At 38.5% G+C, this 19,985-nt stretch overlaps 1 protein-coding gene across 1 annotated transcript in view; it reads left to right on the top strand.

The window, feature by feature from the left end:
• Positions 1 to 19,985, top strand: part of TPST1 (tyrosylprotein sulfotransferase 1) — a 90,151-nt gene that overhangs the window by 44,422 nt on the left and 25,744 nt on the right. The gene's annotated exons all lie outside the window — the stretch shown is intronic.

Raw genomic sequence — 19,985 nt, 5'->3', positions numbered from 1 at the left:
CCCCCTACACCACTCAGCAGTATCGCCTTGCTTCCGTGGCTGCCTGGCTTTCCTCTACCAGAATTTCCCACCACGATCTCTTCCCTCACATCTCTTCCCTCTGCAGTCAACAGCAGCCCTCCCCCTGGGATTGCTCCACAATCCCTAAACTCCAGCTCCCAGCCGCTGCCCCTTCTAGGAGATCAGTGTTTCTGCCCAGGGTGTATATGGCTGCGGCAAGGACTGTCTGATTCTCATTCCACAGATCAGCTGTTTCACTCTCAGCCCTAAATGTTTCTCCTCTGACTCAGACAGTTGCCCTTCTGTGGGGATCAGACCCCTGCTTCAGTTCCCCCACCCGCCTAGGGCAGATCCAGTCTTACTAACAGTCCTGTTTTTTCCCCTAGTTCCTTCATCCTACCGAGTTTTTCGTGGTTCTATATATTCTTTTCACTGGTCAGGTACTCGTGTCCGCTTTCAGCTGGTGTACTGCATGCACTTCTGTGTTTGAAGGTGTGTTCCTGATGTATTGGTGGAGAGAGATGTACTCCACGCCCACCTACTCCTCCACCATCTTGTTCTCTCTGCTGCCTATTTTTTAACCAGTATTTTTTTAATATAATTAATTTTTTTTTTCTTTTTGGCTGCACCACTTGGGATGCAGGCTCCTCATTTCCTAACCAGGGATGAAACCTACCTTCCCTGAAGTGCAAGGCTGAAGTCTTAACCTCTGGTCCACCAGGGAAGTCCCTAACCAGTCACCTTTTGTTGGGTGTTAATTCTCCATTACTGTATGAAAGGATTCAGGGTGCTGGGCTAAGGTTATGGTCAGGAATGCAGAGTGCCCCTCTTCAGTGGTAGTTGCATAGCTGCTCATGTTTGAGTCCTTGTAGGAACTGCATTAGTTGAAAAGTTCAGCTCAGTTCAGTTCAGTTCAGTCACTCAGTCATGTTCTACTCTTTGCGACCCCATGAATCGCAGCATGCCAGGCCTCCCTGTCCATCACCATCTCCCGGAGTTCACTCAGGCTCATGTCCATCGAGTCCGTGATGCCATCCAGCCATCTCATCCTCTGTCATCCCCTTCTCCTCCTGCCCCCAATCCCTCCCAGCATCAGAGTCTTTTCCAATGAGTCAACTCTTCGCATGAGGTGGCCAAAGTACTGGAGTTTCAGCTTTAGCATCATTCCTTCCAAAGAAATCCCAGGGCTGATCTCCTTCAGAATGGACTGGTTGGATCTCCTTGCAGTCCAAGGGACCCTCAAGAGTCTTCTCCAACACCACAGTTCAAAAGCATCAATTCTTCGGCACTCAGCCTTCTTCACAGTCCAACTCTCACATCCATACATGACCACAGGAAAAACCATAGCCTTGACTAGACCTGCATACAGATTTCTCAAGAGGCAGGTGAGGTGGTCTGGTATTCCCATCTCCTTCAGAATTTTCCACAGTTTATTGTGATCCACACAGTCAAAGGCTTTGGCATAGTCAATAAAGCAGAAATAGATGTTTTTCTGGAACTCTCTTGCTTTTTCCATGATCCAGCGGATGTTGGCAATTTGATCTCTGGTTCCTCTGCCTTTTCTAAACCCAGCTTGAACATCAGAAAGTTCACGGTTCACATATTGCTGAAGCCTGGCTTGGAGAATTTTGAGCATTACTTTTCTAGCATGTGAGATGAGTTGTAGTTGTGCAGTAGTTTGAGCATTCTTTGGCATTGCCTTTCTTTGGGATTGGAATGAAAACTGACCTTTTCCAGTCCTGTGGCCACTGCTGAGTTTTCCAAATTTGCTGGCATTTTGAGTGCAGCACTTTCACAGCATCATCTTTCAGGATTTGAAACAGCATAGAAAGCCCAGTGATGCTCCCTCTATTCACACTGATGTACTTGTTTTAATACCAGTAGTTTCCCTGGTGGCTCAGATGGTAAAGAATCTGCCTGCAATGCGGAAGACCTGAGTTCTATCCCTGGGTTGGGAAGATCCCCAGGAGGAGGGCCTGGCAACCCATTCTAGTATTCTTGCCTGTAGAATCCCCATGGACAGAGGAGCTGGTAGGCTACAGTCCATGGGGTCACAAAGAGTTGGACACAACTGACCAACTAAGCACACAGCTTCTTTGAAACACTCCAGCAGTGCCTTTATGGGTGAAATCCTACATCAGTATCCAGCTTGGCAGCTCTCCTAGTTAGACTTTCAGGAGCTTCTTCTCCTTTAGTAGTATGATTGATGCCATCTTGGAGTCCTGGCAGTCCACTCAGCCAGGCTGTGTGAGGACTGCTGCTGCTTTTCTTACATATGCATTCTCTGTGATGTAAAATTTTCCTTCTAAGCACTGTTTTCACTGTGTTCCACAGATTTTGATAAATTGTATTTTCATTTTCCTTTATAGTTTTAAATATTAAAAATTTTTTTCTTGAGATTTCTTTTTTGATCCGTGTATTATTGAGCAGTGTATAGTTTAGTCTCCCAAGTATTTTGAGATTTTCCAGCTGTATTTTTGTTACTGATTTCTGATTTGAATCCATTTTAGTCTGCGAGAATACCTTGTGTAACTTCTCTTTGTTTTTTATAGCCCAAATGTGATCTTGTTGTATGTTTCATTTGTGCTTAAGATGTGTGTATTCTGTTGTTGAGTGAAGTATTTTATAAATGTCAATTATATCCAGTTGGTTGATCATTTTTTTTCTCTGAGCATTTGAAATGTTTTACTCTACTCTGTCCTTGCTGATTTTCTTCCTATAGAATCTGTCCATTTCAGATAGAGACATGTTAAAGTCTCTAACAATAATGGTGAATTCATCTTCCTCCTTATATTTTTATCCTTTCTTGTCTCGTGTTTTTTTGTAGGCACCTACTCATTAAGAATTATTATATTTCTCAGAGTTGAGGCTTCTGTCATGAATATGGCTACTCTAGCTTTCTTTTGATTATTGTTTAACATGATGTATCCTTCTCCATGTGTTTACTTTTAATATATATGTGTCTTTGTATTTAAATTGGGTTTCTTGTAGACAACAAACAATTGGGGCTTGTTTTTTGATCTACTGTCACAGTCACTTTCTTTTAATTGGTGAGTTTAGACCATTGATGTTCAAAGTGATTTTTATCATAGTTGGATTAATGTCTACTATAGTGATACTGTTTTCTATTCGCTGCCCTTGTTCTTTATTATTTGTATTTTTGTTTTCCACTCTTTTTCTTCCATTTATGGTTTTAATTGACCATTTTATATAATTTGATTTTGTCTCCTTTCTTAGCATATCAGTTATACTTTTCAGTGGTTGCCCTAGAGTCTGCAATATACATTTACAACTAATGCAAATCCACTTTCAGATAACACTATACCACTTCATGGGTAGTTGAGGTACCTAATAGCAAAGTATTCCTGATTCCTCTCTCTGTCCCTTGTATAATTGCTATCATTAATATCACTTATATATGCTGTTTAGTGGCAAAGTCATGTCTGACTCTTTGCTATCCCATGGACTATAGCCCATGAGGCTTCTCTGTCCCTGGGATTCTCCAGGTAAGAATACTGGAGCAGGTTGCCATTTCCTTCTCCAGGAATTAATACATTAGCATATATAATCAAATACATAGTTGCTATTATTATTTTGAGCAAATTCTTACCTGGTAGATCAATTAAGAACAAGAAAAAAAGTAAAATTTTTTCTTTACCTTTTCTTACCTCTTCTCTAATGCTCTTCCCTCCTTTATATGGATCAGGTTTCTAACCATATCAGTATCTTTCTCTCTAAAGAGCTTCTTTTGACATCTCTTGCAGGGCAGGTCTACTGGCAACAAATTCCCTCAATATTTGTTTGTGAAAGTCTTTTACCTCTTCACTTTTGAGGAATAATTTCACAAGATACACAATTATAGGCTGATGACTTTTTTCTCTCAGCACTTAAAATGTTTTACTCCACTCTCTACTTGCTTGCATGGTTTCTGATGAGGTCACATGTGATTCTTATCTTTGCTCTTCTATAGGTAGGATAATTAATCCTCTGGCATTTTTCAAGAGTGTTTCCTTATCTTTGGTTTTCTGCTCAAGTATAGTCTTTCTCTGCCTCTCCCTTCCCTCCTTCTCTCTCTCTTTTCTTCTTCCTTCCTTCCTTTCCTTCCTTCCTCTTTTTTCTTCCTTTCTCCCTCTTTTTTTTTTTAGAATTTATTATCCTTGTCAGAAAGAATATTTGAAGAAATAATGAATGAAAACCCCAATTTTCATGAAACATATGTATCTAAACATCTAAGAAATTCAGTGAACTCTAGGATAAAACCAAAGAGATTCATTCCTAGACACATCATAGTCAAACTTTGAAAGATAAAGAGAATCTTTAAAGTGAGAAAAGGGCTCATTGCATGCAAAGATCCCCAATAAGAAGAACAACTGTGTTTTCATTAGAAATCATGGATTCCTAAAAGGCAGTGGGATGGCATATACACAGTGCTGAAAGGAAAAAAAAAATCAATTAAACCTTTCATTGGGTTGACTCAAAGTTGATGTTACAGAAAAACCTGACTGAACTTGGGCCAACCCAATATGCCTGTCAAAACTATCCTTCAAAAATGAAGGAGAAATGAGATGATCCCCCAGAACAAAAAGTGATAAATTTGTCATCTGTAGAACTGCCTACAACAAGTGCTAGTGGGAGTCTTTCAAGCTGAAATGAAGGAACACTAGATTCAAATCTGTATTTAGAAAATAATAAAGAACGTGGGTAAAGTCACTACCTGGGTTGACTTAGCAATGGCCAAACTGGTCCCTAGAAAAAGGAGATCTTCAGACAATCACTTACTTTAAGACGGCAAAGATAAAGCCACACTGCTCCCTTCTTTCATTCAGTACATAATTTCTGAATAGATTAATGAGGTGAGATCTGTTCTAAATCTACTTAAGTAAATAAACAGATATAGTGAATGAATGAATTAGTAGGGTTAATATTAATCAACAGGAGTTACAAATTAAAACCATAGTGAGATACCTTTACATTTCCACCAGAATAGTTAATATTAAATGAGTAGGCAATACAGTGTTGGCAAGGATGTGAAGCAACTGGAATTCTTATTGTTAATGTAAAATAGTAAATGCACTTGGGAAAACTATTTGTTACAGCTGTTTAGCAAAATGTATGCCTCTCTTATGACCCATCGTATTTCTCCAGGATACATATACAACAGTAGAAGTTATAAACTTAAGAAAATCACACCAAAGACTTCACAAAATATACATAGCAGCACTATTTATACTGATAGCCCAAAGTTGAAAATAAATCCAAATGTCCATCATCAGGGGAATAGATAATGTAATATATTCATGTGATAAGATACTATTCAGCAAAGAACAAATTGCTGATACAGCATGGTTGAATCTCATAAATACTATGCTTTTCATAAAAATCCAGACACAAATGAATTTATAATGTGTTTTCATTTATGTGAAGTTCAAAAGTAGATAAAACCGATCTATGTAGTAGTTAAAACAATGGTTATCATAGGGCTTGTGAAGCTTGTAAAGTTGCTCAGTCGTGTCCGACTCTTTGCTACCCTGCAGAGTATAGCCCACCAGGCTCCTCTGTCCATGGGATTTTCCAGGCAAGAATACTGGAGTGGGTTGCCATTTCCTTCTCCAGGGGCTCTTCCTAACCCAGGGATTGAACCCAGGTCTCCCGCATTGCAGGCATATGCTTTAACCTCTGAGCCACCAGGGAAGCCCATCATAGGGCTAGTACTGTGATGTAACACAAAGAAGCCAGTTTGGAGTCTGGAAGTGTTCTTTATCTTATTCTGGATGGTGGTTACGTGGACATATTCATAAAAATTTAAGTTAAACACCTTATAAAAGTTATTGTTCTTGAAGTCCTGCTTGTACTTGTGAAAGATAATAATTTAAGACTTTGAAGAAATATATATATCCTTCTTGTTCTTCAGTGTTATTTAAATAGAGATAAATAATACTATACAATTCAATCACTGTGTAAGAAAATTCCAACTACAGTTTCATTACTTCTAACTGCTAAAAGCCTGAAATTAAAATAGAACATATTAAAACAATTTACATATACCTAATTCTAATGATGAATCTGCTGATTACCCTATTTGCTTTTAGGTAATAATTAAATAAGGGATTCCCAGGTGGCTCAATGGTAAAGAATCCACCTAACAATGCAGAAGACATGGGTTCCATCTCTGGTTCAGGAAGATCTCCTAGAGAAGGAAATGGCAACCCATTCCAATAATCTTGCCTGGGAAATTCCTTGGACAGAGGAGCCTGGCAGGCTAGAGTCCATGGGATCATAAAGAATCAGCAACGACTTAGCAACTGAGCATGCTTGCTTGCAATAATTAAATATTTTATTCCTGAAGTCCAGAATAGACTAAAGGCAGTTACTAGCAACCTTTAACCAACTTGGGTCTGTTATTTCATGCTGGAGGAACACAGCAGAATGAACAAGTGAGGGAACTTTCAAGAAATGAAGTGCCAGTGTTTTTACAACTACTTGTGAGCCATAAAAAAGAAATGAAATGTGTTCGTTTTGAAGAATGCAAGTCTGGCCAAACACCACGATGTTGCTACACAGAGAAAACAACCTGAGACAAAACCACAACAGAGCTGCTTTCATCCCAGAATGTCAAGGAACTGAAGAATAAGGCCTGAGATGTGACCAGGAACAGTGGAGAGGAAGGGTAAACAGGGGAGGGGAGAGATTTTTTTATTTCTTGACCTTGTGCTAACTGTTAATCTAAACCTAAAAATGCTGCTTTTATCTGAAGAATCAGAAATGGATTTATTCAATAAATACTTATTGACCTCTTATTGTGTGCCTAGGACTATTATAGGCAGTTTATGTATAGTAACAAAAGAGACAAAAATTCCTGTCCTTATGGAACATGTATTCTCTGGGTGGAGGATAGCCCAGGAAGGCATACACACATTATCATGTTGCAGTGAGCTTACATTAGATACTTACGTTTCTTGCTTAGCCTCAACTAAACATACATTATGGGACCTCTGGTTTAATGCTGCTATCAAAGCCTCATTACCCCTTCTAATGAGACTTTGCTCAGTACTTCAGTAGTAAAATATTGTTATGTGTGAATCAAGATTGATCTGTCCTGATAAATGATAAATAAGAAATAGACCCAAATCATATGGGAATTTAGGACAGTGGCATATCTTTCACAAAGGAATAATGGTATTGGATCCTAAAGTCAATGTAGCTAAGAGCTGAAATTAATAAAAGAGGGAAAAATAGTAGAAAGAATAAAAACCAAAGTCGGTATTTGAGATGATCAAAGGGTAAACCCTTTGCAGTATTGATAAAAGCCTAAGAGAGCAAATATATATCACATAAAGGATGAGAAAGGGGATATAATCACAGATAGAAAAGAATTGTGTGAGAATGCTACATGGAAGGACTTTTGTAATAAATTGAAAGCCTAGAGACAATAGCTGATTTTTCAGGATAGATGGAGAACTTAAATAGGTTGATTAGCTTCAAAGAGATTGAAAATGTGACTAAGAGATACCATAAAAACATTGTGAATTATCAAGGACTGAATTATTTCTAACTTTTAGAAAACAGATGAACCCAAGCCTGTTTAAATTAATTTAGGTCATAGAGAAAAAATTGGAAAACTCCCCAGTTCATTTTATGAAACCATGATTTAATGACAGAACCCAACAGAAGTTACAGAGAAGAAAACCTGACACCAGTTATCTTATACACATTGATGCCAAAATCATAAATATTAGTAAACAAAATTCAGCAGTGTATCAAGACTGATAAGCAACTATCATCAAATAGTTTTCATTTCAAAAATGAAAGAATGGTTCCTATCAGAAAATCTATTAAATCACTACATCAATAAAGAGAAAACCATATGATCATAGCATTCAATGCTGAAAAAGCTCTTGGCAAAATTCAGTTGTCATTCATTAAAAAAAACTTAAAGAATAGAAAAATCTACTTAAATTTCACCTAAATGTTTTTACTGAGCACCTACCGTGTGCCAGGTAATGTTTTACATGCTGGCATTGTATTTGCATGCTAAGCTGCTTCCGTCATGTCCAACTGTACTACCTTATGGACTGAAGCCCACCAGACTTCTCTGTCTGTGGGATTCTCCAGGTAAGAATACTGGAGTGGGTTGCTATCCCTTCTCCAGAGGATCTTCCTGAGCCAGGGATCAAACCCACGTCTCTTATGTCTCCTGTGTTGGCAGGCGGGTTCTTTACCACTAGTGCTACCAAAGTTCTACATGCTGGGGTTATAGCAGTTAACAAAACAAAATAACAAATCCTTTTTTTCATGGAATTTACATTAGCATTTGGGAGTTAACCATAAATAAATAGACAAGTTGAATGTCTCTTTTGTCAGGTAATAATAAGTGCTAGGGGCTTCCCTGGTGGCTCAGATGGGAAAGAATCCGCCTGCCATGCGGGAAACCTGGATTTGATCCCTGAGTGGAGAAGGTCCTCTAGAGGAGGGCATGGCAACTCCCTCCAGTATTCTGGCCTGGAGAATCCCCATGCACAGATGAATCTGGCAGGCTGCAGTCCATGGGGTCACAAAGAGTCGAACATGACTGAGCGACTAAACAGAGCACAATAAATGCTAAAGAGAGAAAGCAGAAAATAAGTAGTTGCCAAGACCTGGGGTGTAGGAATAGAAGGAAGTCTTCATCAGTAAGGTGACAATTTGAGCAGAGCCCTGAGGGAAAGCAAGAGCAAGTGAACGAAACACAAAAATTCCTGCCTTCATGAGAGGAGGCACCAGAAATCTATACTAATTTTTAAAAAAAGTAGTATAATAGGAAGTTATAAACACAGAAAAAAGAAAGATCAGAAGAATGAAGGGGACCGTGACCTAGGAGATTTTGAGGGGCAGGTTGTATTAGTAGTTAAATAGAGTGGTCAGGCCTCATTGAGAAGGTGAGATCTGAGGAAAGTCTTGAAGAAGGTGAGGTACTTAGCTAAGTGGATATCTGGGGAGTGTTCCAGGCAGAGGAAACAGCCTCTGTAAAGATGCCAATGAGGAGATGCGTGGCCTAGGCAAGCAATTGCAAAAAGGTCAATGGGGCTGAAACAGGATAGATACGGGAGTATGTAAAAGTCAGCTTATTTTTTGTAGGGCCTTGCAGACCATCATAAGAACTATTTAAAAGTTAGTTTAAGAGAGACTTTCCTGGTGGTCCTATAGCTAGGACTCCATGCTGCCAGTGCAGGGAGCTGGGATTATATCCCTGTTCAGGGAACTAGTTCCCACATGCCACAACTAAGACCTCATGCAGCCAAATAAATGATAAATATGTTTTAAAGTTAGTTTAATAATTTTAATAAGGCAGACACCCTTATAACTATCACCAGTATCATGAAATTGGACTATGTTAGTCCAGAAGCCTTTCCATGTATCCTAACTCAAATATTCTCTTTCCCCACCAGACTATCCACTACTCTGGCACTTTTATAGAAATCACCTTCTTATGTTCCTTTATAGTTTTATCACCCAAATATGCATCTCTATATATTATAGTCTCACTCATTAAAAATAATTTAATGTGTCTTTTAAGTTTCTTTTAATCTAAAGGTTCAGGGAGTTCTCTGGTTGTTCAGTGGTTAGGACTCTGTGCTTTCACTGCGGTGGCCCGGGTTCAGTCCCTGGTCAGGGAACTAAGAGCCTGCAAGTGGTGTGGCATGCCAAAAACATTCTTTACCATACATTTTATTTTTGGAAGAGCTTGAGTCATTTAGCCTGTAAAGTTAATAATCTGAATTTTGATGATTGCAACATTTTTTCAGTCAAACTGCTGATTGTTCAATATATTCTTATTTTTTTTATGGTACTGTGGTTTATCATTTTATTTATTTATTTTTGGCTGTGCTGGGTCTTCGCTGATGCTCAGGCTTTGCTCTCATTGCAGTGCGTGGGCTGCTCACTGTGCTGGCTTCTCGTTGCAGAGCACAGGCTCTACGCGAGGGCTCAATAGTTGTGGTGCACAGGCTTAGTTGCTCCACGGCATGTGGGATCTTCCTGGGCCAGGAATAGAACCTGTGTCTTCAGCATTGGCTCGCACATTCTTTAGTGCTGAGCTACCAGGAAAGCCCCAACATATTCTTCTGATTCTGTACTTTGTGCAGATTGGCAGCTGAATCCAAAGGCTCAAGATCTGTAGAAATCTGATTTGGCAAGGCTGTCACTATGTATGGTTTTCTTTCTTTTTGTAATTTTAGCAACCATTGGTCTTCAGTGCCTGGATTCATCAATTTTTTGTATCTTGCAAAATTTTTGTATTCCAATTCAGATTTCTATTTATTAATTGGAAAAATTTTATAACAAGATACCTTCTTGTATCTTTTATTTGGTTTTCCAGGGTTACAGTTCACATAGGAAAAAAGCATGGTAAATACTTGATTCTTATTCTTTTTTTTTCCAAAACAGATTGTTTAATGTACATTCTTAGCATCCTATTTTTTATTTTTATCTTTTTGGTCACACTGTGTGACATGTAGAAACTTAGTTCCCCCATCAGGTATCAAACCAGTGCCCCCTGCACTTGGAGCATGGAGTCTTAAACACTGGACCACCAGGAAGTCCCTAATTCTTATTCTTAATTTGCTAGTTTTTAAGGTAATGAGTTTGGTTCCTTGGTGTATCTTCTCGAGAGACCAATTTAATGATTTCAATCTATTGCAATTATTATTTTTATTGAAGTTCAAATTGTCCCATCTCTGGCCACTAGAAACTTCTTCAGATTGGTGTCTGTGTACTTTTGCCATGACCATAATAATGTCTAATAACTTCCTTGCTCTCTGGCATGATGAGATATTACAGGCTCAGCTCAGATCTGGAATCATTTTTTCAATATGTCCTAGTTTCCTTTGACAGAAAATGGTGTTTCAGAACTTCTGCCTGGTCAGGATATTTGAATCCTCTGTCATACCTCTAGTTATTTTAATCTGAAACTCATTTTATAGTACAGAGATTGGCAAACTGGCTTGCTACCTGTTTTTGAATGACCTGTTAGCAATAATGGTATTTTGTGTTCATGTTCAGTCACTCAGTCATGTCTAATTCTTTGTGGCCCTATGGACTCTAGCCTGACAAACTCCTTCTGTCCATGGAATTTTCCAGGCAAGAATACTGAAACCCATTGCCATTTCCTACTTCCAAGGATCTTCCCGACTCAGGGATTGAACCCTTGTAGGTGAATTCTTTACCACTGTGCCACTTGGGAATCCCCAGTAATGATATTTACTAAGTTTTAAAAGGTTGTAATTTTTTTTTTAAAGGAGGATGTACAACAGAGAATGTGGCTTGAAAGTCTAAAACATTTGCTGTCTAGTCTTTTACAGGGAAAGTTTGGTTTGCCAACTTACGCTCTAGTAGATTCTTCAGAAGAAGAATCTGTCCATGGAAACAACATTCCCTGAGTCCTTAATTTTGATAACAGCTTCTCTGTGCCCTTTATACCTGAAAGTCAGTTTTGCTGGATATAAAATTCTTGGCTCAATTTTCTTCTATGTGAATGTTAAATAGATTGCTCCATTTTCTTCTGGTAACAAGTGCTGATGTTGAAAAATCTGATAATCTAATTTTGATTTTTATTCTTTATTTGTAACTTTAATTTTACTGGAACATGTCTTGATACTCATCATTAAAAAACAGATATTCTCAGACCATGTACATTGTCAATCATGTAGTTAAATTTTTTTTAGAGTGTCTTCTTTGAATTTTGGTTTTTAGTATTTCTTAACTTTCATTTTCTACTTCCTATTATTCATATGCTGAGTTCCATTTTGTTCTTTATTTGACCTTCATAATTTGATCACTTTGTCTTGAATTTTATCTCTTCATTAATTTTTTATTTTTTAGTATTTCTTCTATTTCCAGTTTTTAAAATTAATTTAAAATTGGAAAACATTTAAGTCTTTTGAAAGCATTATTCTATTTCACTTGTAATATCTTTTAAGAGTATTTATTATATTTATTTTCCCTTCAAGATTAGTCTTCAGTTATGAAATAATCTTTTTTCATTTCTGATTTTCCCGAGTTCTATCACTTCATTTCTGAGTTTGTATACTTATGATTTATGTTGTTCTTTCCTATCTTATATCATTTTTTAAATGTCTTTTAGCTGTTTAAAAATAATGTTATGAGGTGTGTATATACACACACACACACACACATACACACACATATATATAAATGGCTGAGTCCCTTTGCTGTCCACCTGAAACTGTTAGAACATTGTTAATCAGCTATACTCCAATACAAAATAAAAAGTTTTTAAAAATGCAAAAAATGTCATGTTTACACTAAGAAAGAACTAAGTAAGTTATAGACTTCCGTGGTGGTCCAGTGGCTAAGACACCATACTCCCATTGCATGGGGACCAGGATTCAATCCCTGGTCAGGGAACTAGATCCCACATGCTGCATCTAAGACCTGGCACAACCAAGTAAATCTTTTTTAAAAAATAAAATAGTAAGTTACAGTTTTAATATTTTGTGGCCTTGTCTTTCTGACTGCTTTTCCTTATCCATAGGGATGTTATTTCCTTTTTTCCTTACAATAAAAAAAACCTTGAGATTTGGTCTTGTATTTTCTTATTGTTCATTTGTACATAAAAATACTTTTCTTAAACTTTTAGAAGGAGTAATGGTTCAGGATATCTTTATCAATTGCACAGATCACCCTCTTCTCATTTTTTGGTAAAGTATTAAATAATATGATGGGTTGCTTTACTGAGATTCCTGGCTCTGTATCCCTCTGTCAAACGTATCTGAACTTGCTCACTCCTTTGTCTCTGTCCCTATTCTAATTCTTCTCCAGAAGTTTCCCTACAGTGTGGTGCCCCATCTTGGATAGGAGCTTTGGCTGGTTGGTTTTAAGAATTCATTTTTCCCATCCTACTGATCCCTTTCTCAACTTATGAGAGCCTCTTGCTCTCATCTTTTGGTTTGGGTGAAACCACTTCCACTTTAGTGTTTTCAGACTGGTCTGTTCTGGTTTTCAGAGTACAGCTGTCTTTCATATGCCATGTTGCTTCCCTCTCTTTCCTCCCACAGAAACATTCCTTCTGTGCAGGTATTATGGCTGTGCTGGCTGTTTCCACACTTGAATTTGGGTGTTTGTGGGGCTACTTTGTCATCTACTTTTGTTTTAAATGTTGGTTATGGGGTTTTGGTTTTGCTATCTGGTTTCTTCGTGTTTAGGGAATATTTGGCAAGATGAAACAATATTCTGTGGTTTCTCAGATTCCCTCTCATTTTCGGGATGTGGATTCGAAATACTTGACATTGGGCAGGGGGAACGGGTGAAGTTTGCAGGATTTTGAGTAGAGGAGTGACAAGATCTGCCTTGTATTTTTAAAGGCTCTGTCTGCTTGTGTAATGAGAATAGACCACAGAGACATAAGGGAAGAAGCAGGGAGACTATTAGAAGAATATGATAGAAATCCAGGCAAGAGACAGTGTTGGCTTGAATTGGGAGTAGCAGTGACATTAATGAGAAGTGATCATATTTGGTACATTTTGAAGGATAGTTGACAAGCTTTTCTGGTGAAGTGGATGTGGAGTATGAGAGAAAGAGAGTAGTCAAAAGACAATTCCACTTTACTTTGTTTTATCCTGCACAGCCAGAAGAATAAAGCTGCTTTTAACTGAGATGGGGAGGGCTGTGGGCATAGTAGATTTGCAAGGTAAGAGTAGGAGTTCAGTTTGGACTGTGTTGAACTTGAGATAATTATTAGACTTGGAAGTGAATCTTCGTGATCCTGTGCATCCCACTATTACATGGGCTTAAAAAAGCAAGATGGTTTATCATAGAAAATGGGAAGATGCTGAGAAGTCAGATGAGAATGTATTAATAAAAGTCACACTTAATCATATCTCATTGTGAGCATTTTACTGTGCTTCTATGCATATATGTAAAACACATATATTAATTTTAACACATTTTTACAAAATTGAATTTCTGTTGTGTACACATTTAAAAATCCACTTTCACAAGACATAACCTGAACAATTTCTAAGAGTGAAATAGACTTTGAAAACATGACTTTTAATGGTGTTTCATCTTTTTACTCTAATAAGTCTAGCTGTGTGGATTATGTTTTACCCATTCTGTTTTGCATGTCCATTCCAGCCCTGATGCTTTAGTCCAGAGGATTTGGTTTCCTCTAGTAGTTGCTACATATCATAATTCAGACCTGTGGTTTGGCAGCCCGCCTAGCTGTAATGTTTAACTAAGATGCGTGGAAGCTCCATGCTTTTAAAATGAGTGTCTTGGAGAATAATGTTCACCTCAGTCGTTCAAGACTTTGGCACTGTCTCCATTCCCCGAGGAAGAGTGCCTTTCTCTGTGAATGCTGCAGAGTAAGGGAGCCTGGACGGTTAAGACTCCTGCTTCAAGCTCCTTACCTGCAGATTCACAGATATCTTGCCTTGCTTTGCAGTGCTGTGCCTGGGATATGGGTGTTGAAATATATATGATTCATAGATATCTTGCCTTACCCTTGCAGTGCTGTGCCTGGGATGTGGGTGTTGAAATATATATGATTCATAGATATCTTGCCTTACCCTTGCAGTGCTGTGCCTGGGATGTGGGTGTTGAAATATATATCTATCAGGCTCTGTTTTATGGTCCCTGTGAGACTAGAGGGTATGGGAGTGAGGACTAATTTATACTCAGGTACTCTTCAGGCCTAACTGTTAGTTAACTTCTGGAAGAACTGAAGGAGTAAAGGAGATTGGGTGAACTCCATCCTGCCTGCAGATTGTTGTCTGGAGAAGAAAATTCGATTCTCTGGAGGAATTTCATAGCTCTCAAATAACTGTTTTCTTTTTACAAATATTTATTTATGTTTTTATTTATTTGTGCTTGGCTGCTCTGGGTCTGTCATTGCTGTACGCAGGCTTCCTCTAGTTGCAGCAAGCAGGGGCTACTCTCTAGTTGCGGTGTGTGGGCTTCTCCTTGCTGTGGTTTCTCTTGTTACAGAGCACAGAGTCTAGACAACGGGCTTAGTTGGAATCTTCCCAAACCTGGGATTGAACCCCAGTCCCCGACGTTGGCAGGCAGATTCTTAATCACTGGACCACCAAGGAAGTCCTAACTGTATCCTTTTGAACAGAGAATGACAAACTTCTGTAAAGGACCAGACATTTTTTACTTTATAGGCCATATAATTTCTCTTGTAACTGTTCAGCTTTGATGTCAGCACAAAAGCAGCCATAGATAGTATAGAAGCAAGTGGATGTGGCTTTGTCCCAATAACACTTTCGTTCGTAAAACAAGAAGCAGGCCAAATTTGGGTCATAGTTCGCCAGTCTGTGCTGCTGAGCAGTGTGTTACAAACTGCGTCTCTACCTGCTAGTGGCCATTATCTCCAGTCTCTGAGAATCAGAGTTTTCATAGATCACAAAGCTAGAGCACACAGGCCCAAGTTCAGGTCTGCATTCTTACCATTACATCTTGGTGCCTCTTAGAAAAAAGGCAGACTAAACACCTAAAAGCCATGGGAAGAAAGAAAAAAATGAGCCAAAAGGGATGATTTGGAACTACAAAGCAATTCTCTGAGTTTAAGAGTGGGAAGTGATTGGGATCACACTTTCTCTTGTTTTTCAATTTATTTTCTATTTTATTTTCCCCTATCCTACTCATCACACAACAAATGTCTTTCTTGAATCTGATAAGTAGAAAGTAAACAGTATGCTTCTTTCCTCCTCTCTCTCCCTCTCCACCCAAAAGCTGCTCCAAATACACCCTGAGCTCTCCTTATGTGTCGCTCTCTAATGTACCAGGCTCTTAAGTGTGTGAAAGTTGATATGGTCCTTCTTGAGAAAGGCTATCACCTAAGATCACCACCCACCACAGACCCTCCATGCCCTTAAGATACAGTTTTAGATTGGGGTTGATGAATTTTTTCTGCGAAGGGCTAGATAATAAATATTTTAAGTCTGGGGAATCGTATGGTCTTTTTTCTTCTTTTTTTTTTTTTTTAATGTTTGGCTGTGCTGGGTCCTCATTACCACGCACAGGCTTTCTCTAGTTGAGATGAGACAAGCCGGGGCTACTCTGTAGTTGCGGTGTGCGAGCTTTTCCTTTCGGTGCTTCTCGTTGCAGAGCGCAGGCGCCGTGATTGTGCCTCCTAGGCTCTAGAGCGCTGACTCGGTACTTGTGGTGCACGGCACAACTATTAGTAGCAGCAGTTGTCTCGCAGCATGTAGAATCATCTTGGACCAGGGATCAAACCCGTGTCCCCTGTATTGGCAGGCAGATGCTGAACCACTAGACCACGACAGGGAAGTCCAACCACAGGGTCTTTACCTCAACTACTCAACTCTGCCGTTGTGGCACACAAGCAGCCGTGGACAGCATGTAAACAAATGAGTGTGGCTATATTGAATTGAATATGATTTGAATATGAATTGAATTCCATATGATTTTCACATGTTATAAAATATCCTTCTGATTTTTTAAAAAAGCATTTAAAATATAAAGCCCTTCTTAGCTTGAAGGACAGATAAAAATAGGCAGTAGGATTGGATTTGGGCTGTGACCCATAGATTGCTGACATTTGCCCTAGCTATTGGTAATTTATGCTGACCCGTGTCCCACTCCAGGAGAAGAATGGCCTAGTTCTGTTATCTACGTTCCCATAATATGATTTCTAACCTCTGACATCACACTTACCATGCTGCATATTAATCATGTATATGTTTATCTCTCTTAAGGGACTCTGAGCTTCTTGAGAGAAGGGCCATGACCTAGTCATGTCATATTTGCATCCTTAATATCTAACACTTGACACGTACTGGGCTCAAAAAATATTTAATTTGGATTTTATGCTCAACAACATAAAATGCCATTACTGCTCCTTTAGAGAGAAACACCTTATCACTGGGAGGCCTTCCCAAGTTCTTCCCCGTAAGAAGTCCATAGCAACTGCATTCATTACTAATGGAGCTTGTGACTCAGTGGTTACATAACAAAAAGCCTTTTCATTTTAGAATTCTGTCTGTCAGACAGGAGATGGTTAAACTTTATCTGTAAATCATTTATACAGTCATAATAAATGACGACTTTCACTTTTCTTCTGAATCAGTGCTACAATCTGGATACAAAAATAATAATAGCTGTCTCCATACTACATACTACATTTCAGTCTCTTAGTCAGCTCTAGTTTTCCTTTAGACTTTTGGAAACCTGACGACTAAAAAAATTTATCTCTTCTCCTTTGTTCCCTGCATCTGAAATGAAACTAAGCAATAATACTTAAGCTTTCCCTCTATGTTGTCTATTGATCATTCTATTAATGAATGATAACATTGTACATTCAGTCCTTCAAGTCAAATATGAATTCATCTAGACTCCTTTCTCTCTTCCCCATATCTAATTAGCCACTGTCTTATCAGTTTAAAAAATTGGTGCAGATTTTTTTCTATCCATCTCTATGTCATTTACAGTAGTTGAAGCTTTAATTATTTCTCAGTTCTGTCAGTATATAGTTGAACGTCTTCACTGGTTTTTCTGACTGCAGTTACCTCTTCCTTCAATCTACTCTTCCCATAGTTATCAATATTGAACGCAGATAAGGATGATCTGGTCTTGTCAGTTCTGTAATAAAATCTTGTCTTGTCAGTTTGGTAATAAAAACCCTTCTATCATTCCCCATCATTTTCAAGATAAAACCAACTTCCCAGTCACAACATACAAGACCCTATCTATGTATGACTTCATTGGTTAACACAGATGTGTTTTAGAATTCAGAAATTTTTGGATTCTAGAAAGGTCGTATCATATGATGTACGTAACACATAACATCCTCTGTGCATTCTGGGTCAACACTCTGTAATCAAGTACATGTTTCTGCATCAAAGACTGATTGTTTACACCAAGAAAAATAAAGACTATAAATAGATTCTTATCAGTTCAGGTTATGTCTTGCTGCCATATGAGTTACAGGAAAATGTTTAGTTTTGGAAACTTTTTGGATTTCAGAATTTTGCATAAGAGACTGTGGCCCTATATACCCAGTGGTCTCTTGGAACTGGATTGCCTCAGCTGTTTGTTGTTCAGTTGCTGAGTCATGTCTGCCTCTTTGCGACCCCATGGACTGCAGCACGCCAGGCTTCTCTGTCCTGGAGCTTGCTCAAACTCATGTCCATTGAGTCAGTGATGCTATCCAACCATCTCGTCTTCTGTTGTCCCCTTCTCCTCCTGCCTTCAGTTCTTTCCCAGCATAGAGAAACCTTGTTTGTGCATTTCTTCTCAGCTCTGTGGTTGATGACATTATGTTGGTAGCTTGAAATTAGCAATAGTGGGAGTATTTACACCATTGCATGCGTATGTGTTCATTGTCACTCAGTTGTGTCCAGCTCTGTGACCCAGTGGACTGTAGCCCACCAGGCTTCTCTGTCCATGGGATTATCCAGAGTGGGTTGGAGTGGGTTGCTAATTCCTTCTTCAGGGGACCTTCCCTACCCAGGGATCCAACCTACGTCTCCTGCTTCTCTTCTCTGGTAGGCGGATTCTTTACCACTGAGCCACCCAGGAAGCCCTTTTTAATAAAACATTGCCCTGCCTTATAGTCTGGTGCAAGGATAAGATAGTTGGAAAAGGAAGCCAGGTACTTAAATGCAGGGAAATTAGGAGGCTTTTGTAGTAATCTGGGTGAGAAATGATGGTGACATGAACTAAGGTTAGTGGCAGTAAGACTAGCAGGAGAGCTTTTCCTACTCAAAGATAGAGCCTCCAGCACTTGAATAATTCGGGAGTGATCTTGCTTTCTCCCTGTCTCGTCTGAGATCTTTGGGTTTGCTTTGTAGACAGGTGGTGGTGCCATTTATCAAGATAAGATATACATGAAGAGGAGTAGATTTTGAACAGAAGATGAGGGGTTCAGTTTTGGACCACCTTAGTTTTTGGGTGTGTGCAGGGTATATGGTTAGGGTGACCATATAATGTATCATACATACTTGGACATTTACAGGTGTGAGTGTGATGTGCTGTTCATCATTAAGCTGGGGGCAATTGATATAAATTGGACCTGTCCTAGACATACTAGGATGTTCTTCACTCAGGTAAAAAAATATCAAGAAAATATAGAGATGAAGCCATACAGGGAAATGCATAGAATGAAGAGAGCAGTGGAGCCCTGGAGAAATTTTTGAGAGAGAAAAAACGTGGCCATCAAGACAGGGAGGAAACGGGTCTAGTGGCTTCACAGAATCCCAGGGAAGAGTCATTTTATTTTCTCTTGTATAATTTTGAAGGAGTGTAGCCCCTTTGAGGGATTCTTTATTAGATAATGTTTATCTTCAGTGAGAGATTGAAAAAGGAAAAGGTTTTTTTTAACCTTTTATTAGAATACTGTGTTTGAATGACTTTTAATGTATTATGATATTAATATAAAATTCTTTTAGGCATTTTTTTGTCACTTTTGTTTGATAGTCATTAGGCCAAAATCTGCTAGTTCAGATCCAATTTAAATACAGATGTCTTTTTATATTATATTTTGCACTGATATTATCAGTTTTTGCTCAAACATAGTATCACTATAGGCTTAAAGTAAATATCTAGGTCGAGTTAGAACACACTTATTTTGTAATAACAAAGTCATAAGAACACTTTTCTTCCTTAAAAAATAGAGTTATTTAGGAAATCAACAGAAAAATAAGACATAAGAATCTTTTGCATTGTTAGTGGATAGTGGTTGACTATTTTCCCCCTAACATTTTATTATGAAAAATTTCAAACCTACAAAAAACTGGAAGAATTATATCCACTAGCTACAATTAACATTTTGCTGTATTTACTTTTTCACATAATGTGTACATCTTTCTGTCCCTTTGCTCACCTTTCATCAAGCCATCTTATTTACCTGTGTTTTTTTGATGTATTGCAAGTAAGTTGATAAGCTGTTTTTCTGAGCGTCTTATGTTATTTTTTTCTGAATGTTGTAATCAAAGTGTCAGTAATACATTTTGTGCAGATGTTTT

Source organism: Capricornis sumatraensis, chromosome 3, assembly GCF_032405125.1.
Source record: "Capricornis sumatraensis isolate serow.1 chromosome 3, serow.2, whole genome shotgun sequence".
Classification (NCBI taxonomy): Eukaryota; Metazoa; Chordata; class Mammalia; order Artiodactyla; family Bovidae; genus Capricornis; species Capricornis sumatraensis.
The sequence above is the reverse complement of the archived record's forward strand: the minus strand, read 5'-3'. Positions and strand labels throughout refer to the sequence as shown.